General features: G+C 41.8%; 1 protein-coding gene across 5 annotated transcripts in view; it reads left to right on the forward strand.

Moving 5' to 3' along the window:
• The window catches only part of SHISAL1 (shisa like 1), a 229,477-nt gene that overhangs the window by 26,380 nt on the left and 176,516 nt on the right, over nucleotides 1–26,581 (forward strand). The window contains exon 1 of one of the 5 annotated variants that reach the window (XM_051772506.1): nucleotides 11,624–11,730. The exons of the other annotated variants lie outside the window; for them this stretch is intronic. The gene's annotated coding sequence lies outside the window, so the exon portion shown is untranslated. Of the gene's footprint in view, nucleotides 1–11,623; nucleotides 11,731–26,581 lie in introns of those variants that run through there. 5 annotated transcript variants of the gene reach the window in all.

Here is a 26,581-nt window from a genome sequence, read left to right on the forward strand (position 1 = left end):
CATTTTTTTTTTTGTGAACATTTGAGTTTTTGGGAGGAAAAAGGATTTGTATTTTAAAACTTCTCTTTTAGGGCCAAACTACCAGGCACCAAGTAGCCAAAATCAATTAGTTTTGAGAAATGCTTAAGACACCAAAACCTAATGGAGCTGATGTTCTGGTGGAGTTGACATTCTGTAACATATGGAATTAAAACTACAAGTTTTGGTATTTGCAAAATTACAGTACTTTGTGGATTTTTATTAATCACGTCCTGCCACAAGTACGAATTCAAAACAAAGAAAGGTTTAATCTTTTAGAGGACGAGACAAATGCTTAGAAAGAACTTTGGCTTAATTGATTTTCCTTTTGCTAAATACATTCTCCCATTCTCCTCTTTTGTGATATGACTTGTCCCATTGCTTTTGACAGCAGGCACTTTCATCTTCCTGCAATTCAGAATCAAGATTTTCCTAGTGGGACTGCAGCAATTGTTCAGGGTTCTGATAAGGGGTTACAAAACTGGTATCTTCCACTCCAAATAGAACAATTCTCATTTTTTTTCTTCTCATTTATCATTTGACTTTTGCATTGGCTTTGTTCAATCCTGTTGTTCTCTTGGGACTAGTACAGCTATTACTGAGTGCAGCTCCTAAGTTATATGGTCTGATTTATATGTATAAGGTAATTTGGGTTGTACATCTACAAAAAAAGAGGTTGATTTCACCCATGGAACCTCACTGAGCTCAAATAGGTCAGATAAAGCCTTGCAGAACTTCTTCCACTCCTCTGTACAGTGTATATGATATGCCAAAAAAATATATATATTTCTCTAGAGAGGTGAAGTAGAGCTCCTGTGGGACCAGCTGTTGTGAACTTCATCTCTCTGTTGGTGAACATAATGTGATTCTGACAGAAATCAGGGAAGCCCCATGAAATCAGAACTTGTCATTTCCATAAGAGAGACTTTTTATGCCGTTTGCAGGGAAGGGACCAGGAAGAGCACTGTTTGTACAGGAGGCTCTGCACACCTTTTGAATTTATCAACAAACAGAAAAAGCTGTAGCCTTCTGTGGCTTCTAAAAGCATGAGCAGGAAGAAGTCAGTTGTGGTGTCATAGTTAGGATGGCAAAAATAGGTTTAATCATCATCACGCGCAGCAGCAGAAGCGTTTTTATTGACCTGTCTGTATGTAAAGCTGGATACGTATTTTGATCTAATATTACCCATTTTATTGAATAAAGTCTATATAAAGTCAGTGGCAGAAGAAAGCCCAAACCTTTCAGTGCACAGTGAGCGAGAGGAAAGCTGAGCAATGTGGTTCGAGGCTGATTCCCCCTTTGCCCCCTGTTTGCACAGCTGCATGCAGCTGTCTGCCCATCAGACAGCTCAAAGCAGCGACACACATCACAAAGGTTTGGGGGAATCACTCGCCCTGACATCTTTGGGATGTCAAGGAAACTTGGCACGGCTGTCGTGGGGGCTGAAAACAGGCAGGAGTGCGTTTGCCTTGGAAAACTGCGAGGAAAAGAACTGAGCCTGGGAGAGACGAGATGGGTCTGTGCTTATTTGTCATCTGTCAGGGCCCTAATCTTGGTTTATGTATAGGATCTGTTAATTAGAGCTGCAATGAACTGTTCAGTTCGCTGTGTTCAGGCAGTAGCTTGCAGACTTCGGGACAAAAGGCAGCGCCTGAAGACCCAGGGGACTAATTAAGTACACAATGTTTCAAGTAATTAACATCCTACTCAGATGTTTCCAGTGACAGTCAGTGTATTATGCTGTCAGTGCCCTGCCCTAGGGCATTCTCAGGCCAGTTTTTTTAAACTTTCTTATTCTGTAATCTGTTTTATCACTTAACCCACACAAATGTCAGGGATTCTTTAATAAATTTTTTAAATAAATCTGTAGCAAAACTTGTTCTTCCCAAAGAAGTCATCACCGTGTTTCTGTGACCCAAGCTGTGATCCTTAAAGTCAATTATTTGTGTAGCAATTTAAACTAAATAGACCTATTTTTTTGCAAAGGGTTGATGCCAGACTTCTGTAGAGCTTATTGGATTATGTTGTCAATGTAGATTAAAAGACCAGATAACTATCTTTTTGCATATTGACAAATGTCCTTTTGACCTCGAATCTTTACAAGAGGTGTATTTAATATTTCAACAGGCAAAAAATGCCAGAGATGAAGAGCAATTAGCAAGAAGTGCCCGAACTCCTGCCCTTTTGTCAGTTAAATAGCATTTTTGCTTTTCCTTGTGATTTGACTGTCTTGCTGCTTTAAGGCAATGATGGTGACCTGAGCTAGACAAATAAAACTGTTGTGAAATGTCAGCCCAATTAGTTCCTCACCATCTTCCTTTATTTTCCCTTTTTTCATACTAATCAATGACTTTCAGAAGGGAAGAACTGCCACAGAAATGCAACAGTAGGGATTTGGAAGGGGCATCCCAAAAGTTTTCTTTTCCTTGCTGTTCCAAAGTGTTGGTGTAGATACACTTATGCAAGCCACTGAGTATAAAATACATGTGTGCATGTGCATTTGTGAGATATAAAGCTAATTTGTCTCACTGGAAATACTTTTGCAGTTAAGATAACAGAGTTCAAATTTCTCTTGAGGTGTGTGACTTGCTGCCTCTCCATAATTCGTGTGCATAAGCTTCACAGATGGCCTTGTTTTTATGCTTTTAAAAATACATTTTATCTTTTATTTAGACTTGCTGTGCTGGGAACCTAGTGGCCAATAGAGAGCAAACTCTTAAATACATTTTAGACTGTCTTGTCCTTTCACATCCAATAAATTAAACTAATCCCTATTAGAATATATTGTCATCTTTACATCTCTTCCAGTTGTAATTTATTATGGACAGAAGAAATTGCACTCTTATCCTAGTTTTTCTGGGTTTTTTGTGGGAACTAATACTTTGGGGGAAAGTTTCAAATTGCCCAGAGGTGCCTTTGCTGTACCTCAGTATTCCTGCCAGGCAAGAGAGCAAGATCAGCCAGACCTTTCTTAGAGCCCTGGGATGAAAAACACTCAATGGCAGCGAGGGAGACAATCTCTGTTTAAGAAACAATCCAGTTCTTGCACATCTGAAAGCGAGAGATCTTCTTGTCTGATGATTTATAGCTGTGCATGGAAATTAATTGTTTTATTTTGAAATGGTAATTTGTAATTGTCATGCAAAGTAAATGGTCAGATGATGCTGAGAAACAATCCTGATTTGGTCTTCCTTCCCCCTCGATAGGTTTTTCCTGTGTCCCACTCATATTTCATCCTATTCCTCCTTGCTTTTGGCATGTTTGTATCACTCTTGGCATTTTTATGAGCCATGATTTATTTTCCTCCTAAAACCACCTTGCTCATAACTCTGATTTTTTTTTTTTTCCTGCTGCTTTGCAATACTTGTACTGATGAACAGGTTCATTTTGCTTGTGTTAAAGATGTAAAAAATATTTACAGCAGCCACATTTTTGGATAGTCTTTAATTTAAAGCGTTTATGAGTCTGAGGAAGGTCTCAGTCCTTTAATTTTATTTAACATCTCAGTCCCATAGCGTCTAAATGCCAAGCTACCTGTTATGGTAGGTAAGTAACTGTGGGTCCTTGATCCATCCGTGTGGCAAAACAGGGAGAAAAGCTGAGCCAGCAAGGTGGGTTTGTTAAAGGAAATAGCAGTAGAAACAGAATAAAACCCACATATATTAATAATTTTCAAGTGGGTAATGCCAATGAAGTGAGAAAGTTTCCCCAAAGTGGAAGTTTATTTAAACATTTAGTAGTGTTTGATAAGTTTGCTTCTCCTCATCCAAAGACCTTCACATTTGTAGTGGCTTGGCTACAATTCACAACTATTTCTCACAGCTGGAAATATCAATAACCCCCAGGATCACGTGGTCCCTGCAAAGCCAGGATTAGAAGGTGGGAGTTTTTTAGGCTGTTTTGAAGCTTTTGGTGCCATTCCAGCTTGTATTAAATAGCTCAGTTCATTTTAAGTATTGATTTGTTACAGAGTAATATCACAACCTAAATAGTCACCAACTTCCTACAGAATTCCTGCTTGTTTTCTGGCTGTGACCTCCATAGGCCTGAGACTGCAGTCCAGTCAGTAATAAAATAAAAGAGCTGGTAAGAAAAATAGAAGGTACTGTTCAGCAGGGGGCAAATACAAAGAATAACACAGACAGATTGATACAAAATAGAAATTTACAAAGTATGAATAATATAATGATACATAAAGTATAAATAAATAAATAAGCAACAATAATAATAAATAACAACCCTGAGAAATTTAGACTGGGAAACTTCTGAAGTGAAACAGTTGTGTAAAATTGCACCTGTGGACTGCAGCAGATTCCAAGCAGGAATTGCATCTATGAGACAGTTGTTCAGAAGGTACCCTGAAAAACCAAGGACATAACTGAGTCTGAGATACAGAAGAAGCTGTTGTAAAGGAAGGACAGTAATAGGTTTCAGTGTTTGCAGTGGAACAGGCTTCAATTGCTAAACAGCTGACTAGTACTTAATATTAGAGCATACAGAATATGCAAGAAGGTTAAAATGTTTTCAGCTTCTGCAATGGGTGTAACACCTGAATAATCAGGACAGCTGGCAACTTCTCCTTGATGCCCTTTTCCTCAAAGTCAGTAAATAACTCTTGCAATACAGCACCTTATTTAGCCAGCAAGGGTGTACATAATAAAAAGAAACTGGATTCTTTTCTGACTCTGAACTCACATTAATTTCCCCACAGCACTTCTTGCAGCCTGTGGGAAGGGGGGCCCTGAGGCTGGTTAGTAGGGGACACAGCACCTCCTCAGTTCTCATTGTAGGCACAGAAAGTGAGGGATGTTTGCATACTTAGGGTGAAACTCCTTTTTAGGAGGGGATTGTATGATGTAGCCCATTATTTTTGCCTGAGTGTATCTTCAATGAGACACACTGGGTAGAGAATTTGTTCTGCTGCTCTCTGTGTGTCTCCACTGCTACAAGATAAATAAGATGATTTTAAAAATTCTCAGCCATAAAGTTAACAATGCTGGACTTTGAAGCAGGCAAAGCTTTGGTTTTATGAATGTGCTCGTTTGCACAAAGGTGATTTTTGCAGCTTTTAAAAAAACTTCTCTGAATTCTTCTTAGAGTTGTTTCTTGAGCAGTAGTGTTTTCTACATGTATTTTGCAATTGAAACAAAGACCATGGACCTTTGAAACTTTTAATGGCAATTTTATCTAAACTCTGTGAGGAAGTGGTGAGCCATTCAAGCAGAAACCTTCTGCTGACTGGAATATCATTTTTGGAAGGACAAAAATGTGTTAGACTTATGACAGGAGGAAAACCATGGAATGACTGCAATGTGCATTAATCTAATATATGCAGAGGCTGGAATGAAACTGTCCAACTGACATGAGTGGAACTGTCACTGCTACATCATAAATATTTAACCTGTCACTGGAATAACAAGCAGGCACTCTCCACTTGTTATTTGGATCTGTGTGTCTGCAGAGAGGAACCTGCTGTAAAGTTTTTCCAACTCTTCTTTTGGATTTTTACTTCCCCCTCCAGAAGAGCTCTCTTCTGACACTTGATGGTGCATTTCCCTGCCACGTTTATGTGCAAATTCATTCCTTTTTGAACCAAGCTTGGCTTCCAGATTCAAGCCTGATTTGGCAAGGCAAGTAAGACGAGATGAGAAATAAAGTATTTCTGTTCTAAACAGCTCACAGGGACTGGAGCTGGAAATGGAAACCTGGGATGCTGTTTTTATCAAGTCCACTGTCAGAACAGAACTGCATTTCTGCCTGATTAAATAATGACTGTTCACACTGAACTGATGTCAGAGATTTCAGTCAGAGACTTGTTCTTAGTCACTGTGAAAGTGTTGAATGGGCTGTTGAGGAGGGAAACCATTCCATCTTATTTTCTTTAGTGTCATTCATATGTATTTCTATTACTATTTTACTCTGGCTCTATTCACTTCAATGAGGGATTAATGAACACAGGTCTCAATAGACTCAAATATATTTTCCAGAGGGTAGGGGATAAGGAAACACGAAAAAGGAACACAATTTCAACCAAAATGTAGTGATTTGTGTCTCTGCCCTCCTCACTCCAGTCAGCCGAGGGAATTCTGGTCCTGGCAATTTTTCATGTGTGAACCTGTGACCAGTGAGATCCTGCCTTAGCCAAAGTACTGCTCATTCAGAGGCAGGAGCAAGTGTTAGGCACATTTTCAGATAACAAGACCTAAGTGAATTCTTTTGTCTTCCCTGGTGATTCATCACCCCAGAGATATCCAGGTTTTCCTCAGAAAAACCCCTGCTATGGTTTCAATGTGAGAGACCTAAACAACTGCTTTTCCCCTCTGGGAGAGGGTGACAAAGGCAAATCTTCTTTCCTTTTCTTGTCCTCTCCAAGCTGTTCCCACCCTACAATCCTTCACACCATCCTGAGTAAAGGAGGGGAGTAAAACACTCCCTGTGAGCTGTCCTTACTGTTTCTTTTCCAACACATGGCCAATTCCCACGAACACAACACACTGCACTGCTAAAACCCCTTACAACAGATACTGAGAAATACCACAGGGCACCCCCAGATCTGTCAGGTCTCCCAGCTTCGTAATCTGCATTTTTCTGCACAAATATGGCACGATTCTGCCCTGAATTTTTGTTCAAAAAGCGGCTTTAATGCTATTACCAAAACAACAAAAAACATCTGGCATCCTAATCTGCCAGATGCCACATCCTAAGGAGCCAACATCATCTTGATGGTGATAGAATTGTGTGATACCATTTGTTGGATGAGCAGTTTCAGATATTTTTAGCATATCAAAGCCAGCAAATTGATATCTACCAAGAGGCTCTAATTTCTGCCACATTCACAAGTATCCCCTGCCTGAAATGCTCAGTTCTCATCTGTGGCTACACCAGTTTCTGCACCTATTTAGTTTCTTTGTCAATGTTCTCTCTCGTTCACTGTGAAGGGGGGTGTTCTCTGACAGTGCAGCTCTTCTGTAACTCAGGTTTTATCTTGGGATTAGATGATTCACCCTCTCATCCTTTTGAGTAACCACTATTTTTTTGGTTGCTAACTTGCAGAAGTAACTTTTTATAATGCCGTTCTGGAAAATACCACAGAAATCTAATTAATGTAGAATTAAAGCAAGCAGGAGCTTATCCCCGTTGTAGGCTGTTGTGTAGTTTCATTTGGGTTAAATTAATCACTTTTGGATCAAATGTTTCTAGGTTGACTAGATCTTGAAGGTCTCTTGCAGCCTTGATGATTCTGCTATCCGTACCTAACCTTGTAGAATATATGCAGGTCTCTTATTTATATGTATTTTAAGCATTATCATGGTAAATTTATTGGGTATTATTCAGAGTATCAGTGACAGATCATTGTGCTGGCAGATGGGGAGGGAACTAATAACGCTTAAAAAATGAAATAATTTACATGAGAGCTGTGAGACTACTTCAAAATGCCATTATGAAAATACATTCTAACGAAATTAGTTCAGTCTGGTATTTGAAAGTTTGTTTGCTCCCATGAATATTCATACAAGCTGCAATTTTTTAGCAATAACATTCATTTGGAAACTTAAAATTAATCATGCCAATATGTGTTTGCCCTGGAAGTGTTGTGAATTCTCAGATGACTCTGTCTGCATGAATTTTCCCTTCTATAAAACTTATTCAAGTCCTTTTTCTTTCCCTTGTAAGTGTGATTGGATGGTGGAGACAACCAAATGAACACCCTGGGATTTAAAATGGTAGCAGTGCTGTATAAACAGCAAATTATAAGTAAAGGATGACAAAAGCAAGGCTGGCCAGAGGCAGTTAATGAACAAGCCATGGGCAAGAATATGATCCCATAAAATCCCTTTTAAACAATGTCAGCCAGCATATTTTGTAGAAACAAAATAAAATAAAATGATTCCTATGGCCAAGGAGCAAATATGGAAAGAAGGGCCTTATATTAAATTCATTTTTCAGCCACCTATAACTGAAAAACAAAACCTTATGAATAGTGCCTGTTCCTCTTTTCCTGAAAAATTGTGTGCTTGCCTTAGGATGATGAACCTCTTTGCTGTAAGCTGGGTAGTGTGAGCAGCAGATTGTCTTAAACCATTCCTGACAGACCCCAGGAGATGGCTTTTAATAAATTCAACGCAAGCTGTTTGTAATCCTGACAAGAATCAGCCATTGTACATCAATGTGTGACACAGGCTGGATTCTGGGAAGCAGAGTGCCTGAACCCAGTGTTAATTTGGGGTCTCTTGGCTTTGAGGGGAACATCTCCCAGTGCCACTGCCTGGGTTTGTGTCCCACCTCTGACCTGTCACACTGGTTGCCTTTAATAGACCCCTCTGCTGTGGATTAAGCAACACTAAGTTACCTCCCAATCACAGATAAATTTTGTTGCAACTCTTTGTTTTTACTGTCAAACTCTGCTGAATTCTTCCAATTCACGTATTTTTTTTTTCCTGTCTGCTGTTGACGTGCAAAAAGGAGCTGATCTATCTAATTGTGTTTGTCTGTAAAAATCAGCTTTAAAAACCCTATGGTGATCATAAAAGATGTGAAATAATGAAATTTCTGGCTAAAATTCAGTAATTAATGTGTTTTACTGGTGGCAAAATATCAGTGGAGTCAGTGAGGAGGAGGAAGGAGCAGGGATGTGGTTTTAAACTCCTGATGCACAGTCTGTACCAACAGATCAGGAAAGCACAATCAGGTAAAAATATCAAGCAATTGACTTTCTAATTAATCAGTCAGGAACCTGAAAAACTGGGAGACTTGAATGGCAGTTTGCAGCTGGATCCAATTGTTTTTATGTGTGAGGCATCTTAAGATCCTGAAATTCCTTTGTTCAAAGCTTTCTCCTCTGGATTGATATAGATGAATAATAAGAAGAAAATAATGAAGGGCAGGTGAGCTCAGAATCACCTGCTTTGTTTAGAGCAGCACGTATCTCTGCCAGGCTTTTCAGTTAGATGGGGATTTGTTACAATGAAGAAATTGAGTCATGTCCTCTGATACTGAATTACAGCAAAAGAGAATTTTGAAATTACGCTTACAAAAGCCAAAAGAAACATCCCCCCAGAACGCAGGGAAAAAGTATCAGGCAGCAAGACTGAGGAAATATCTTTCAATCAGGTCCATTAGCTACTGAAGGTCTTATGAAATATTCCTTTTCCATTCCATGTAGTGCTCCCAATGTCAAAATAATGATGCAGCAGCAGTGCGTGCTGAGCAGTTAATGAAGAAGTTTGGACCCCCCACCCTCTTACTGACTTTCATCTGAAAATCAGCTAAAACCCTAACATTTCTGTAATGCAGTGTCCATTTTAAGCACAGCTAGGGCCTGAGAGCTCGAGGACTTCCCACAAAGCACTTCATTTGTCCAGATCCATTAATACAGTCCCTGCCCAGCCACCAGAATTTGGAGGCTTCATTTTGTTTTGTTGGCAACAAAGAAGAGCCTCAGCTCAGGTGTTTTCTGTCAGCCTTCTCTCCTTTTGCAACCAGGCAGAAAGAACAGAGCCCAGGTGAGCTCAGCTCAGGTTTGGTAAATCCAAAAGACCATTTCCTGTCAGGTTTCATTTGGTTTTCTTGGCAAGAAGCCACCAGGATTTTGGCCAGAGAAACAGGAACAAATCTGTATGGGGTAATACCAGCAAAGTGCTTTGGCACTTATAAACTGTCTTATATAGGGTAGGGGAATTATTCAGGAATTATCAGAGGGTTGGGTCATGCCTGGCTCTGGGGAGGGGATGAGAAGGAATTATGTGCTCTGGACGCTGTTTAAGATATAAAAGGAAACTCTTATATCATTTTTTATTCTAATTTTCTTTATTCCTCTGTGAGGAAGCCGTCCCACCTTTGCCCTGCACTTAATTTAGAGATTTGGCTCTGTTCTGAGAACATGCCAAAGACATCCTGGTTTGGATGGCTCTGCTTTGCATTTTGGCCTCCAAGCAAGCAGCAGTTCAGGGTGGCAGTGCCAGTCAATGCAGCTCAGAGTGAAGAGACACTTGGGCTCACCAGCAAAGCCAGATGATTTTGATATTCCCTTCCCACCCATCTGGAAAGACAGTTGTAGCTTGTATGACTCTTCCTCTGGGAAAACCAGTGTCATTCTGTGTGGGAAGGGAGGGTGGAAACAGCATTTTGAGCCTGGGAAGAAATTTCTAGAAGAGTTTTTAAGGGGGTTGAATTTATCCTTGAGAGGAAATGCTTTGCTGCTGTCAAAAGCTGGGTGAGTTACTGTGTCTGTGATATAACCACATAAAGCTCTTGTACCTGCCCGTGGGTGGAAGAACCACTAGGGAGGTTCTTCATGTAAAGTTCTTTAACTATGAGCTCCTCCTGCTATGTTTTAAACCTTCAGTGCCTTCATTTAGTCCCAAATGGGTGAGTTATCATAGCTTACTTAGACTAAATCAGAAAGTCTCAGTATTTCTTCAGTTTTTCGTCCCAACTTTCGTTTTCTCAAGCAGTCATTTAGCACACAGACTTGGATGCTCCAAGGATTTCTAATTCATCCATTGTAAGGCACTCGACACATGTTCACTTGAAAATTGCTTTATAGATTCATACCAGTAAAAAAGCCAAAACAAACCCCCAAAGTTCTATCGATGCACAAAGGAATTAATGTGTGATTTTAAATTGAGAAAAACCCAATTCAACCATGCTTTGTGCAAGATAAAATTACTGAAAATTAATTTCCTGTTTAGCAGTGAAATAATTGAAAGACCAAAGCTGCTCCTGAGATTAGAAGGCTCTGCAGGTTCTGCCTGTGAACAGACTTTCATGCAAAACTCCCTGCAGAGCCTTTTTTTATTGTTTGTTTTTGTTACTTAGACAGTTTCTTACAAACAGAGACATAAATTAATCACTGAAAAATGAACACTAAATAATGGAATGATTGGTATAATTGCCTGAAAATGGATGGCTATTCTTCCATGATCTAAACGTTGCAAACCTCCAAGGCACAACATTTCTGTTGTCTGTACCTTTGTGTGTAGAGCCTGTAAAAGAGTTGTTTCAACACTTCCACTGTCACTGCCCACCATCTGCCAGCCATCCAGAGTATTCCCAAAGGGCTAGGAGGTTTTAGGATGCAGAGGAAGGATGCCCTGCTTCTGCATCATTCTGTAGGAACAGAAGCACAGGAACAGCAAGAAATAAGTTCTACAAAGTCACAAAGGAGAGACATTTGGTTTTTCAGAAATCTCTCCATTTGAAAATCTTCCTGAGCTTGGGACTAACCAATCTGGGATTGCTGCTACTCCTCTCTGCCTGGCATCTCTAAAAATTAGAATTTTCTGCTTTGGCAGGTCCACTATTTATTATTTGTATTGCACATGAACCAAGGCCTTGTTGAGCACTGGAGACAGACAACACTGCAAAAAGAGCCAGCAAGCCAAGCCAGGCACACAGAGGACACACAAAGGAATCTTGGTTTCATCTCTTACTTCTCAGCTTTGGGGTGGTGATTTCTGGCATTTTTACATTCTCCACACCTCGATTTATGCACCTGGCTTAAGTGCCAGCTTCAGGAAGCACAAATTTTTCTGGAATAATCCCTGAGACAGGAGTTTCTCCAGTGGCAGTGCAGAGCAGGATCCTCATTGGAGTGTTTTTCCTTAGGGAGGAAAGGCTGTCTCTCTGTGCTGAGCATTCAGGAAGACCAAGCAGGCCAAGCTACATCACACAAACACTTTTCTATCTCCTCTGGGTCTTGAGTCCCTAATTGTGAGTTATTATATGTGAAAATTGATGCTCGTTTTCCTCACAGAATGGTTGTGAGCCCAGACTGGGAGGTGCCTATATACACTTATGGTAGGACCACTGAAACACAACTAGGAAGCTCCATTTCTCCCCCTCCTTTTCGAAACTTTTCATCATCTAAAATGAATTCTTTGTTATTGGATATAAAAGACATTATGATGTTAGAAACTGTTCTGCTAAATTCAGAATTTTTGCCTTCTGCAGAAAAAAAATAAAATTGAAGGATGAAATATTTTTTTTCTTGTGAAGAGTTGGAAGTTTCAGAAGCAAAAAGGAAATGCAGGAAAAAAATAACATAACTGACTCATTGCAGGTTCTTAGGTCATACTTTTCCACCTGTGCAAAGCAGAAAGGAACTATAGGAATGATGGTCACCTTTGCCTCAGGAATCTTTTCCCCGTGGGCATTAGCACATCATTTCAAGGCTGGTTAAACCCACCCTCCAAAATTCAGTCTTTGGTCTTTGACTTCAGGGGGGTGGAGGAAGGCTGGGGTTTGGATGTCTGTGAACAGCAGGTGTTGAGTGAAGGTGGTCATGGCCTGCAGGTTCAGAACAGGCAGTAGGTGCTGAGAATAGCCAAGAAAATAAACAAATTTAATACATCTGAGTGTGCACAGTCCTTTATTTTGTTGGCAACCTGAGGCAGCTTCAGAGGAACAGTGAAAATGCCTTTAAAGAGCTGCTGGGAGGCTGCATTCAGAAGGGATTCTTTCAATATTACTTCCTCCAGGGTGCTGGGATCTTAGGTCAGATCCTTTTCTAGTGATACCAACTTGGTTGTTGTTACCCCGAGGATCTGGTTACTCCTGTGGTAAAACACAACAATCTGAAATGACTTTGCTTTGCTACTTTACAATTGCTGGAGATAAGTGTTTCATATGTTATGGACAGACAGCAACTTAAATTCTACTCAGTGCTTTGAATGCAGTGGATGAGCCCAGCAAAGGGTTCTTGTGCAGCAGGGGTTTGCAAAATTCACCTTTAATTCATTATGCCATGTAAATTGTATCACAGCCCATCTGTGAAACCCTTGCAAGTCCTTTAGAATATATGATGTGTATTCTTTATGAAAGATACACTTTATAAAAAACCCTTTCTTGTGCCACTAAAAATGCATAGCATTTTCAGGAAATGAGCACTTCAGTTTGGTATGGAGTGATTAAAAATGATTAATTCATTTAAGAGCTGAGGTCTCTGCTGAAAAGGGGAAAGTAGTGAGGATACAAACAACACCTTGACTTTTGGCCACGCAGTTTGCATTCAGTCCACATCTTCCTCAAATGTGCCTCAAATCTCTTCTCTACCCTTCCTGAAAAATCAGAGTTCAAGCATCCCCCTTTCAATGGCCTCCACAGAAATAGCTTATCTGTAGTGAATTGCTTAGCCTGAGTGACAAGTCTGAAAGGCTGGGCAGAGCACCTTTCCATTCATCCCTGCAGCACAGCCCTTTTTATCAGCACCCTCCAGGCTCCCTCCGCTCTCTGTGAGGGGGAGATAACAAACCGAGCAAATTTTTGTGAAGAATATTTTCTATTTAGCCAACCCTGCTTTCTATCTGCTGTTAACCTTCTGAGCAGTGGGTGAGGCAGGATTGCCCTCTGGGTGGTGAAATGGCCATTCAGCTGATAAAAACCAAAGCTCACCAGGACATTTTCAAGTTTGCTTTCACCCCTGGTCAGAGGAAAGGGGGGGTTTACTTTGAACTTGGAGGTGAATTCTCTTATCAGCTGCCCACCACTGCCTGTGTCATGTGAGATGTTCCAGGCAGTCTTGGGTGTTCCATAAAGCCTCAGGGGTTTATTGTGTGTTCCAAGGAAACTTTGGAGTTCGGTGTGTCAGTCTCTAATAATGATCTTCAGCATCTCAAGGACAAAGTGACAAAGACCTGTGACTGGGAACAAACCTCACAGAGCCCAGTTTGTAGCAAGACTGTGAAAGATCACGTTGCAGAGGGATCTGACTACTTCTTTCATTTCCATATGCACATGAGATGATTTATATGCATAAATGAAATAAATAGCCCCCTCAGTTTATTTACAAACAGTGTTTTCCAGTTGATCTGCTGTCTTCTCTACTGTTTTGAGCGCCTGCAGGGCTTGTTACTTGATCTCTGACAACTGTCTTCCTGGAGAAGACAGCTCTGCTCCTCATCCCCTGGGAGGTGGTAGTTCTCAATTCAAATCAGATCTCAAAAAAAATAGTAGCAACTTGCTGGAAAATAAGAAAAGTAGCTATTCATCACTGGCAGGGAGAAAAGAGAATATCCTCTGAAGCCAATTTATCCTTTAAATTGCAGACTAATGCCCATTTTTATTGAGCTCTAACGTGTTTGGACTCTGGAGTTTCTGGTGGTGTCCCCTCCAGGGGCTGTGCGTGGGGGCTCAGCTCAGTTTGCAGCTCCGAAGTGAAGCTGTCAGAGATCACAACAAACCGGGCAAGGGCTGGAGTGACTCAGTCCACCGAGCCCAACTTCTCCCTCCTTTCACACCTAACCATCACTTGGCAGCAGATTAGCCAGTGCAGGGCTGAGTGAATAATTCATAATGAACAATTAGTCTGATTGTGTCTGCTCCCGTTAGGAGCTGATGATGAAGGGCCGAGATTGGATGTCTGAAGTGACTTGTGGGTTCCTTCAAAACAAGTTTTTTCCCGTGGCAACGTCTTGTGATTAAATTCGTTGTGAGTGGTTGAACTTTGGCTGTGGTGATGGTTGCTAAGTTATATAAGTGGCTGGGGTTGTTTGTGTTTCCCTAATTAGATTACTTGCAGGTCCAGACAAAACAGGGTGAATTTAAATTATTAGAACTGAAAACAACGTGCCAGTGGAATAAAAGCTGGAAAGTGCCTGAACATTTGAACTCTAGATATTTGGAGTTAAAGCAAAGCCATCTGAATAACTGGAAAATTAATACAGAAGATCCATACACGTCATTATATTTACCTTTGGTTTCCAATGGGGAGGTTATTTAATGAAAACGTTTTTATTCCTCTGGGTCTGACAGAACTTCTTTTAGCATCTGCCTTTAATTTCTGTGTTGCTCGTGGAGGTGTATTCCATTCATTAGCTGTTCACCTGTGGAGTTTGCCAAGGCCCCAGAGAGTGACACAAAATCCTGCCTGAAATGAAACTTAAACATTTCCACTGACCTCACCAGCATTGTGATTTCACTCTTTGTTCAGAGCTCCTTCGTATTTTCGGTGCCTTGTTCAAAAGACTTTCCTCCCCCTGCTGTTCCAGCTTTGGCCAGGGGGCCAAGTGTGCCCTCAGGTTATTGATGAGGGGCTTTGCCATGGAATGCTTTCCTCTCTGCACCTCTGTAGGGAGGATAAAGGCTCTTTCCCAGTGCTTGGCCATCCTTCTTCCCTTGTGCAGTGTGTCAAACCCCTGACAGTGAGACTTCTACTCAGAGAGTTCTGATGCACCCACAGAGTGTCATGGTCAGTCATCTACCTGTGCCACTGAAAGTGGAGCACAATAAAGGAATTTTTCAGCTTCTGGGCACCTGGTAATAAAGAGCATCAAAATGTTCAGATAGAGGTGAGTCTTCTTCCTTTGCTTTGGTCACAGCACTTTGCAGCAGCATTCCCAAAAAGCTCTGGAATGCTAAGAGGGAAAGGAATGATAATTCAGAGGTCCTCACACATGATGGGTTTGGAAAGAAATATTAAATTTCATGTCCTCAGCTGCTCCATCCAGCCCCCACCTGACTGCTGTAACTTAGGTTTCCTTCCTCTCTGTATAATTGCCTTTCTAGGTGTTCCAAACCAGTTATTTGAGGGTTATCAGCAGCCAGGTATTTTTATTATAGATTCCTCCTCTGGTCACATCTACCTCCTTAGCTGGTGTTTAGAACTTTCAAGTGGAGTTTTAGAAGAGGGAATTCTGTACCAGACAGAGCTAAAAATCACTAATTCTCTAAGTGTTATCCAGGAGGTCTCTGAAATGGACCCTGTTATGTGATTCATATTCTACATTTTAGGGTTTTTTTTCTTCCTTTTTGTACAGAGTTTCCAGTCCCACCACTGCTGCCAGATTCCAGGTTTGCCTTTACTGGAATGTCTTTCCAGTGCTGCCAGACTCCAAGATCATTAATTAGTTGGAGCTGAAGGAATTCAGAGATAATTTGTTCTTAATGCATACAAATATTTCTCTTCTTTTGCTTATGGAATTGAAATAAAAATTTGATTTATTTATTATTATTACTGAAGTTCATAATGGGAGTGACTGACACGAGGCATAGAGGGTATAAGATCATTCCAACTTGGGCCAAATTCCACTAGAAAAATAGGATAATCCATTATTCTGGGCTCCTGGGGATCTTTCAGAGACTCCCTGGGACTCCTGACCTACAAACCTGTTTTATCACAGTTCCTCTGGATGCCTCTGACTGACTGTCACTCTGTGATATATTGTTAGGATAAAAGATTAATGAATTCCAGTAAAAGGCATTAAAATTCCATCATGTGTACATTTGTAAACAGTTTCTCCTTCTTAAATCTGAGAGTAAGCTCAGTCCACAATATTTTGTCATTTTGCACAGCAAACTTCTCTGCTGTCATAGTGTGGATCTGTCTGATCTCTGCATGGAGCTTTGTCCCTGAGCCTCCTTTGCAGGAACAGATAATTTTTATCAGTGTCCTGCACATACATTCCTTTTTTGTATAGGTGTCTGGAAATGTGGGAAAGCAGACTGTGAGTAGGGGCTTAATCACTTAGGAAAATACATATATGCCATTAAAGAGGCAGAATCAGGGATCATCACTGGGCTTCCTCTTCCTGTCCACTTCCTCCAGGTTCTCTTAGAAGGAATTCTTCAACATTGAGTGAATGTTATTTTAATAATGCCACCTGTCAAGGTAACAGCTTTGAAGGTTTGCCTTGGCAGCAATCCCTTGAAGCTAATAAAGGTCATATGACAGGAAATCAAGCCCAGGATTTGCACCTTAAACCTACTTATTGGGGTTACTCCCTTTGCTGGGCAAGATTTTCTGGGTGATAATTCTATAGAGTTTTTATGTGAACCACTCTGACCCGAGACTGTTAGTTCAGAAATGAAAGTTCTTTTGGGGCTTTTTTTGGGGAGCTGCAATCCAACCTAGGCAAGCAAAAAGTCTGGAATAATGTCAGTGAGCAGAAATCTGAGAGCTCGAGGTTTTATCAGTGCAGATAGATGTATGTACCTATGCCAATGCGTAGATAGGAAATAGCTTGAAATTAGTTTGTTTAATCACTTTGCAAGGCCCTGAATTAGGTCCCACGCTGGGAGGAGGTGCAAGTTCAGCTCCTGGATCAGCAGAGCTTAATTAAAGTGCTACCCTACTCAGCCTAATTAGCCTTGCCTCAAAGAGCAGGCACTGGGGAAAATGCACCACTGAAATAAATATATTTTTCAGTGAAGGAGGTGATTTTCCCCCTCTGCTTTGCTCCTGTGACACCCCACCTGGAGCACTGGAGGCTGAGCCTGCCCAAACCACGCTGGAAACTTGTTCAGAACAAGGTGCTGGAGCCGATTTCCAGAGCACCCCCCAGGGAAGAGCATCCCTCCAAACACCAATCCAGCAGTGACACAGCCAGCCAGGTCACAGGTGGTCACCACAAAAGTGTTTGCAAATGTGTTTTAATTCAAACCTCTGTTAGACTCTGCTGAATATTTTATGAAGCCGAAAAGTTTTAATTATCTCTGAAAAGCAAGATTCGCTTTTTGACTTTAACAGCTCCTGTTACAGAGGATTTCTGAAACTGTGGGCAGTGCAAAGATCCCTCAGCTTCCCAGAAGAGCCACAGTTCCCTGGGTGGAGGCAGCCAGATCATCCCTGTGCCAGAGCTCCCCACCCACACAGTAGAAGGTTTTTCCCAATATCTAACCCAAATTTCCCCCCTTTCAGTTTGTACTCGTTGCTCCTCGCCCTGTCACCGCAGCCCCTGAGGAACAGCCCCTCTCTGGTCCCCTGTGGGCCCCAGGCCCAGACCCTGCAGCTTTATGGGCACCAACAATTGTGGGCAGGTTTTGGGCATCAATTCCTCATTCCTGTGGCAGCCATAAAATTGGATTCCAAACCTGCACATGGTCATTATCCCATCACACAGTGTCACCCAGGGTGGCTGAATTTCATAAGAATTAAGCTCTGGTTTCACTCCTGATTAGCCCTACCAAGCCAAATTCCATATTAAACATAACCTTCGGATGCACATCCAAGAACTTTCTGCAGCAATTTCTAACTGCTCGAGCTGATGATTTTACAAACCCAGCAGGTAATTCAAGCTGCCAGGAGCTCTCATGTTTCAGAAATCCTCTGTAACAGGAGCTGTTAAAGTCAAAAAGCGAATCTTGCTTTTCAGAGATAATTAAAACTTTTCGGCTTCATAAAATATTCAGCGGAGTCTAACAGAGATTTGAATTAAAACACATTTGCAAACACTTTTGTGGTGACCACCTATGACCTGGCTGGCTGTGTCACTGATGGATTGGTGTTTGGAGGGATGCTCTTCCCTGGGGGTTGTTCTGAACAAGTTTCCAGCGTGGTTTGGGCAGGCTCAGCCTCCAGTGCTCCAGGTGGGGTGTCACAGGAGCAAAGCAGAGGGGGAAAATCACCTCCTTCACTGAAAAATATATTTATTTCAGTGGTGCATTTTTCCCAGAAAGGGGCAGAACAAACAGCAGGAATCAGCAGTGTGTGAAATGAAGCGTTTTGGAATTTACGTGGATTTTCTCATAATAATACCTGAGTGCTTCCCAATCCCCACAGAACTAAATCTTAACAAAACCTGCAAGAATTAAGGAAGTTGAAATTCCTTCTTCTACAGGTGAGAAACAGGGCAGGTTAATTGTAAGCTGCCCACAGCAAATGACCTCAAAATCACACAGTGATGGATGTTATTGTCACTGGTACCTTTATTACAGCATCTTTTCCAGCCCACAACAGAGGCACCAGGAAAATCAGATAATCTGTGTGCAGACACAACACCCAGCTCTGCAGACAGAAGAGACCATTCCCACCTGAGGCTGCCAACAGGAGTGCCAGGGGGGATCTGCTGGCATTCTCTGTTGCCAGCATGTGTCCAGTGGGGATCCACGGGCATCATTCCATACTTCCAGGTGGTTTTGGCAGCTTGTGTTTGGGCTGAAGTTGCAGAGGCAGAAATTAAGTCAGTGTTCCCTTCTGGCTGTAGTTTATTTTTTGATAAAGTCCATTTCTTTCACTTATTTGCTAGGAAAGATAAAACAACCAAGGATCATTTGGGATTTATTTTTTTTTCCAGGCTGCTTTTACAGCATCTTCCTGATGGTAAGAGACTGATTTATGTGACACACAGTGATAGCCTGCTGCAAAGAAACAGCCCCATTCTTTCAATGCAAGAGCTAATTTAATATTGATCTCCTGCTTATAAAATGCAAAGATAATTCCTTTGGTAAAAACACCTCACATCAGGCTCCTGTGGCTTTCCCAACTCAATCTGAATTTCTAAGCACTAAAGAAATCTCATTATGGGGAAGTAAACCAGCAGTTCCCTCAGCAAAAAGGTCAGGGAAGTGTGAAATAGCCTTTGTACTATTCAGCAGCAGTCCTGGAATATACACATCACTCATCCAGGAGGCTCCTGGTGTTTAAATGCCACCTACAACAGAGTCATTTCTCTGGCAGTCATTTTACTTCTTCCTCTTTTTGCCTTTAATAAAGCAAAGATTAAATGGTTTACAAGAGCTATTACTTTGGAAGTCACGTTTTCCCCATGTGACACTTGCAATTACACAGGGAACGTGTCTTCTATTGGAATACTTAACTCAGTGGGTTTGGATGTTTAGGCTCCAGACAGCTCCAAAATGCTTAAATATGACTCTGAACTTTGAGGTTTTCTCCCTGATACTGTGCCAGTAGTTTCAGCTTTCCATCCATCCATCCCCACTTCCCTTTCAGCTCAACTTACTCATTTTTTTGCCTTGTTCTTTCCCTCAATTTCCCTGATATGCCTTTTGACCCATCTCACTCATCTCATGCTGTAATTAGGTCTTTCTTTTTTCCATGCTCCAGAACCTCCCACAGTTGGTTTGATCATTCAAATCAGAGGAATTTAAAGATGTTTCTTTGATTTTTTTCTCAGAGACTAATTTGATTTTAAATAAGGATTTGCAGAAGGGGTAGAAATGGTAATAGAAAAAAGCTTCTTCCAAGGCTTATAGTTTTTTTTTTCCCCTTCAGAAGGAAAAAAAACAAACACAAACAACAACTCAAAATAAGGAGAATCAGAAGGTAAATGGATGGGGAATTCCTGAAAGCAGTAGAACAAAGGTATTGAATGGGAGGTTACTCCAAAAGAAATCCAGGAGAAAGAGAACCAGGGGGATACCATGAGGCAAACCTTGCACAGTTTATTCTCACAGTTCTGCCCAAGAAGGATTCCACAGCTGAGGTGTGCATGTGGGGTCACCCACCCAGTAGAGTTTATTCAGAGGTGGGGAAGAGGAAGGAGCAGGTTGTTGAAATGGTCACTACTTGTGCACTGTGCAGGAATATCTATTTAAAATCTTGGAGAATATCTGTGGCATTGCTGGCAGGGCTCAGTAAGGGAGATGGCAGGAGTGACACTGGACATGTGGAAGTCATGATGTGGAGCTCACTGACAATAATATGGTGAGTGGGGGTCAGAAGTGATAATCAAAAATTGAAATGTTTTACAGCCTTGACTTTCAGAACCTGGCAGCCTTGTACTCCTATTCACACTGGGGAAAATAAAGTGAGATCTGCCAGGAATGTCTCTCCTGAACCTTGCACCAGCCCCCCAGTGCTGACTCCATGGCTCAGTGACACTGCAGGTTAAAGCTCTGTGTCAGGATGAGCTGCATTTATCACAGAGAGACCAAAGATTCTTTCTCTGGCCTCTGGCCTCTGGCTCCCAGAAGAAGTTTGCTCTTATTTTCTGTGCTGGTCTGACCTGCCTTTTGAGCCTCGTGTCCTTCACCTGGTAAGAACTGCCTTTCCCAGACCCACCCAAAGTCGTTGTTGGTGCCTGTGCCAGCCCAGCCATCAGAACAGCAGCTGCCTCTAACCAGCACACACAGATCACCCTTCCCCTGTGTCTTGCTCTTTGATGCCACACAAATACATTAATTTGTGCTTCCCAGCTCCCCATGGTTGTGTTTTCAGACAAGCAGAACCAAGGGGGAGGATGCTGCAGGTCAGCTGTTGATAAGAGGAGAGAGAAAATGCTTTTTGCTCTGAGCAATTACAAGTCTAAAAGCTGTGGGGATAGACATAGAACAGGAGCTTTATTGAGATCCTTCACACCAAATTCAGCTTCTCTTTCTGCTGTAGACATCTGAGAGCTTTCCTGCTCTCCATCCTGCCCCCATGTGAACACACATGTACATACTCACTATTTCTCCCTGCCAGGCTCCCACAGACCTTTGAAGGCTTGTACTTACCTGTGTCCTTTCAGGACTGAAAGTAAAACAATTCTGACACCTGAAAACATGTTCAGTTTGCTGCCTTACAGTTTTTACCTTTGCTGTTCACTGAAGTGCTGACAAGTGCTTACCCTTTAGAAGATGTGTTTCTGCTAAGGATGGAGACACATTCAAGGGAAAATGTTATATTAGTGATTGGTTATAGGTTTCCCACTCTGTAAAGGTATTTTTCCAGCAGGAGATGATGCAGTGACGCCCCTGTCTGGGTAGTCCTTCCTGAAAAGTCTGTGCACAGCTCTGTCTTTGTGTTTGGGAAAAGCATTGGCACACTTGGAAACCATGAGTGAATCTCAGCAGTTTTACCTGTGGGTCAGTGAGGCTGAACTGGAAAACAACAAGTAGACACCTGCTAGGAAGAGAGCAAAAAGGTGCTTTGAGGATGCTGTTTGATTTCAGTGTTTCTCCAAACAGGGTTGAGGAAACAGCTTTTTCTGTGGCTCAGTATGGCAAAAATATCATTTATGCCAAAAGGCTCTTTACCTCTTGATAAAATTTGTCTTTTGTGCTTTGCTTTTCTGATTTATAGTCTCAGGTAAGGCCTTGTCTGCCTCTCGTAGTGGAAAGATGAACTAGATGGTCTCATAAAGTGACTTTTTGAGCTCTGTTTGGTTTCTATTGTGAATATGCATATGGGATTTTACAGCACAAGTATTTACCTACAGAGAGAAAAACAGCTTTGCCTGTGTTCAGTTTTCTTATTTTTACGTGTTATTGAGACCACAGCTTTTGTCTCATTGCACAAGGAATTGATTTATTAAGTGGCAAGAATAAAGTTTCTGGATGAAAAGTTTCTCTGAAATGGGTATAAATGCCTTTTGCCTTTTATAGGAGTTTACAGGGAATATACAGGTCAAAGCAATGCAACACCTGAGTCGTGCAGCTGTTGGCATTATGTTCAAATCCCAGCTGATTAACTGCATTTCCTCATTCAGCATCAACCTCTGACAGGTTTCACGAGCTGGACAGTGACAAAAAGGTGAAAAAAACCCCACCTCTGACAATTTCTCCCCTAATTGCCACCTGCAATCCCAGAGAGAGAAGGAGAAACGAAGCCATAAATAGCAAGACAGATTTGTCAGGCTGTGCAAGATCAGAGCATCGATTCAGCCTTGATTGGACTCCCCACTGCTTCCCTTTGGTTATTTATGTCAGGTTAACCTCTCACTTTCAGCAGTGACAGCTGTTCCCCATCTACTCCTTCCAGGGGAACATCCTGAGGTTTTGTCAGCTGCTTTTCCTTCTCCTGATTGCTTTGGAGCAAAGCTGCTGGGGTGGGTCTGTGTTTAAAGAATGCCTAATTGGAAATGAATGGCCTTGCTCTGAGATGGGACACGTGATAAGATGTGGGACATTCCATAAAACCTACCAAACACTCCAGGACCAAATCAAAACTGTGAGGACCCCACAGAGAGGTTTATGGAAGGCAAAGACAGAGGAGAGAACAGGCTGAGCATCGAGGTGGAAAGTCCCATTCCCTGTTTCATACAGGGAAAACATAAACACCCAACACCCCACAGGTGAAAGTGTCACCCACGGGGCTCTTCCCCAGTCTCCTTCCAATCATCAGTCAGCCCAGGAAGGTCTGACAGCCTTATTTCTGAATTTCCTTTGGTTGTTCTTGGTTTGAACGGGGTCTGTTTTCAAAGGAGACCTTTGTAAGACAGTTGGGTGATTTTTTCTTTTCTCCTCTGCTCTCCTGCGTGTGCTGGTTGGGCAATGCTTCACTTTGCATGTTCACAGCACAAAACACTCCACACTTCTTGAGCAGGAGAAGCAGGGAGGGAAACCTGCTGTGCTGCAATCCATGCTCCCAGAAAAGCACTGGATGGCTTCCACTAGAGGGGTTTCTCTCACCTCTGGGCTGATTTACTAAAGAAACTGCTCTGCTGGCATAGCAGGAAGCATATCCTTGCCTCAGATGCCTTGTTTTCCCTCCTTTTCCTGTGTTCCTGAACTGTAATTGTCAGACTGGAACTCCATGCAGCAGTTACAAGCTTGACACAAGGGTCATCTTATGAAAATCAGTGACCATGAATTATGCAGCAGTCTGGCTGATATCAAGTACTACATTTCTTCAAAAATGCTTGAATCTCCAGCTTTAATCTTGTATTTTTGCACAGGGTTACTGGCTTCAAGACAAAAAAAAAAACAAAAAAAGGTAGTATTTTATATACTTTTTTGACATACAATGCTTGCAATGCTGTAAATTTAATACTGGTGTTGACTCTGGCTAAGGTCACTTTACCTCATATTCTGGCATCCCCCAGGGCAGGTATTTTGTACATGATTTATGTAATCCACCTATTCAAATTCCTAGTTTCATAGGACAGCTTGTCTCAGGCCAAGCATAGTGTTAGTACTTAAAGAACAATAATAATGATCCTTCCTTGAAGGAGAAAAGAGCCATCTGAACAAGGTAAGAGAATTAATAATCAGGAAAATTTTATCTCTGAAAAAACATGAAGCTGCTTCCTTGCCCAGAGAGATCCATAAAAAGCCAGAAAATCTGAGGTGGGTTAATGTATGATCTCCATATAAAGCACTTCAGCGATCTCTCCCTCATCTTCTCCCATTTTTTTTCCTGGTGGTGTTTGACTCTGTAATATCCTGAATGTCTCAAATCTACAGCTTGGTTCCAGGTGCCCCTCTGGGTTCACTGTTGCTTTTGTGGTGTTTTCCAAAATTACAGAAAATAAGACACACAGCTCTTGCAGAGTTCTGACTCCCTCCTCCCAAATTAAAGAAAAATATTAAAAATTATTTATATGTGCAATATGTACCAAAGGATACTGCCCTTTGTGTACATTTCCAATTGAGGGACACTCTGAGTTCAGTGCCAGTTTAATGGCTGGATCTGCCTGAGCCACTTGTTGTCTAATATTGCTCTACTTCTACTGTGTTGCATAAAACATCATTGAATACATGTTAAGAAAAACGTGTTCAGGCATAATTACACAAAAAGATTCCTGTGGAGGCTTCCTATAGGTGGGAAGTGTCTGTGTGTGTGCACGTATATTTATTTTAAAAGAACTTAGCAAGAAAATACGATTATACAAAATGTTGAAGATCATTTTCCACATTGCTAGAGCACACTCTTCTCCTTGGCTTCTTCACTTTCTAGTACTTCCAGCTGCTCCTAATGATTCTTCCCAGTGGAACAGCTGTGCCCGTGGAACTGCCTCATCCTGGGATGCCTGGGTTGCAAAATGTTCAGTGCATTCACAAGTGGGTGTCTCTCTGTGACAAAGTCCAAAGGAGGGGTCCAGGCATTTTTGTCCTGTTCTGATTTCCAGCTATCCACTGAAATTATTGGGTGATTAAGTCCCAACATAAAAAACTGATAGGATTTTACCTGAATACAGCTGAGAGAAGCACAGATAAACTTCCATCAGGAATGAAAACCCTCTCTGTTTTCGTGACATTCACAGGTTTTAACTGCAGGTCTTCAGGCTTACAGTGTGAGAACCATCTTGACTGTACTGGTACAAATCAGGGATGAATGAATCTCAAAACTGTGGCACCCCATTATTGGCTGTCTCTCTAGGAGTGCTCCACTCTCCCCACTTCTGGGGTGTCGTATAATCCTGAGTGTCTCGAATCTTCAGCTTGGTCCCAGCTGCCCCCCTGATTTCCCTGTTGGTTTTGCACTGCTTTCATCAGTTAGAGAAATCAAGACACACAGGTCTTGCAGAATTGTTATTTCTCCTGCAAAGTTACAAAAACTGTAAAAAAGTGATGCTGTAAGATCGATGCTGGTACTGCTGTGACCCGAATTAGCTCCAACCCTGAGCAGCACACCAATTAGCAAAGACAAAAAGGGAAGCAATAACTAGGTATGCCATTATTCTGCCAATCTTTACAATCTCTTTTATGTGGAATTCCACTTCAAAGCACCTTTCTTGTTTGGTACAAGATCACTTACATAAGCAACATGCAGACGTGACTAAAAATAAGTATTTTGTTATTCCTTCATGCCCGTGTCCTCAGTTACTGAGAATCTCTCATTCCTGTTCTCCCTGGCAGTTCTTCAGACTGACACTGTGCAGCTCTCTTCCCACTTTTGGCTTCTTATTTTTATTCACTAATTGCTTCATTTTAACTTTTTTTTTTTCTTCTCTTGAGCACCTCAGTGTTTTTTAGTCTCCTCCGTAACCATTTTAAAGGGGTGAATGAGGATGTTGAGGGTAGGATGGGGCAGGTAGGGGGACCAAAAGCTTGGGTTTAAACTGCTTCTTTTATTCAAGTTTTAAATGCAAATTAGGGTTATTTTGGGGTAACTCTGATGGAGCTGTTCAATCTACAGAGTTTGTTCTCGCTGCCTGAGAACTTCCCGGTGTAAAAAGTATCCCTCTGGCTAAGCTGGCTCCCACATAAGCAAGGGACTGGGATTCTATCTCCCTATCCTGCCCAGGGAACTTGATTTTCCCGTGGTTTGCTCAGGTGCACACAAGGATCAAACCCCCTGATGTGAGCAGTGTTTTGCTGGTTGTGCACTTGTGTGCATTGATGCCAGAAGAAAATCAGCCCTGGCAATTCTCCTGTTGTACAACCTTGATTTGCTGAAGTATGAGCTGAGCCCAGTATTAAACACAGCCCTAAGAGGCAGAACATGTTCATTCTCCTGAACCAGATGCTTAAAATGCTGCCAAGAGAGGACCTGAGGAAAGTCCAGCTTTATAAATGCAGGTCTGCCTGTGAAGTAGACTCAGGTATTCAAGTGTCCTCTTGTCCTTAAGTGATACATTGTTTGTCCTCCAGTCCTGCTCGGAGTTACAAACAAAACAGAAAAAGCAATTGCAAACAGAATGAAGTGCTGAGAGCACCTCCCCAGCCCTGCTGGTCGATACTCAGCCTTAATCTGGGACCTCTCAGAGCAGTCAGGTTATCTGGAAATACTGCACAGCTCAAGTTAATTGTCTACAAGAGCCTCTTCTGTAAATATATGCCAGGCATTGTGAAGCACTGCCAGGGACCAGAGGTGTGAAATTCAGTATTCATTGGTGTACTTGCAGGAGGTCCCCATAAGAACAAATCCTATTTATTTACAGAAACCTACCATTTATTGGCAACATTTTGCAAGAATAAGCAAGCTTGAAAAAAAAAACCCACCAACCAAGCAGCCTTTTATAGGAAGGACTTGCAGTGGAACTGATGTTGTGGATAGAATGCAGGATTATGACACCATAAATCATTCAACTTCCATGGATGGATAAAACATAAAAGGTGAGAGTTGTTCTGTTGGAACATTCTGGTGTGAAGCCCAGTATCCCAGGTCAGCCCATGGTCCTGCTGGGTCAGGTGCTCTGCAGGAAAGAAGGAACTGGCTCTGCCCTGAATAGCAGCCTAGAGA

This window comes from Manacus candei, unplaced genomic scaffold (assembly GCF_025592945.1).
Source record: "Manacus candei isolate 608988 ecotype Guabito, Panama unplaced genomic scaffold, ASM2559294v1 h1tg000153l, whole genome shotgun sequence".
In the NCBI taxonomy this organism is placed as follows: domain Eukaryota; kingdom Metazoa; phylum Chordata; class Aves; order Passeriformes; family Pipridae; genus Manacus; species Manacus candei.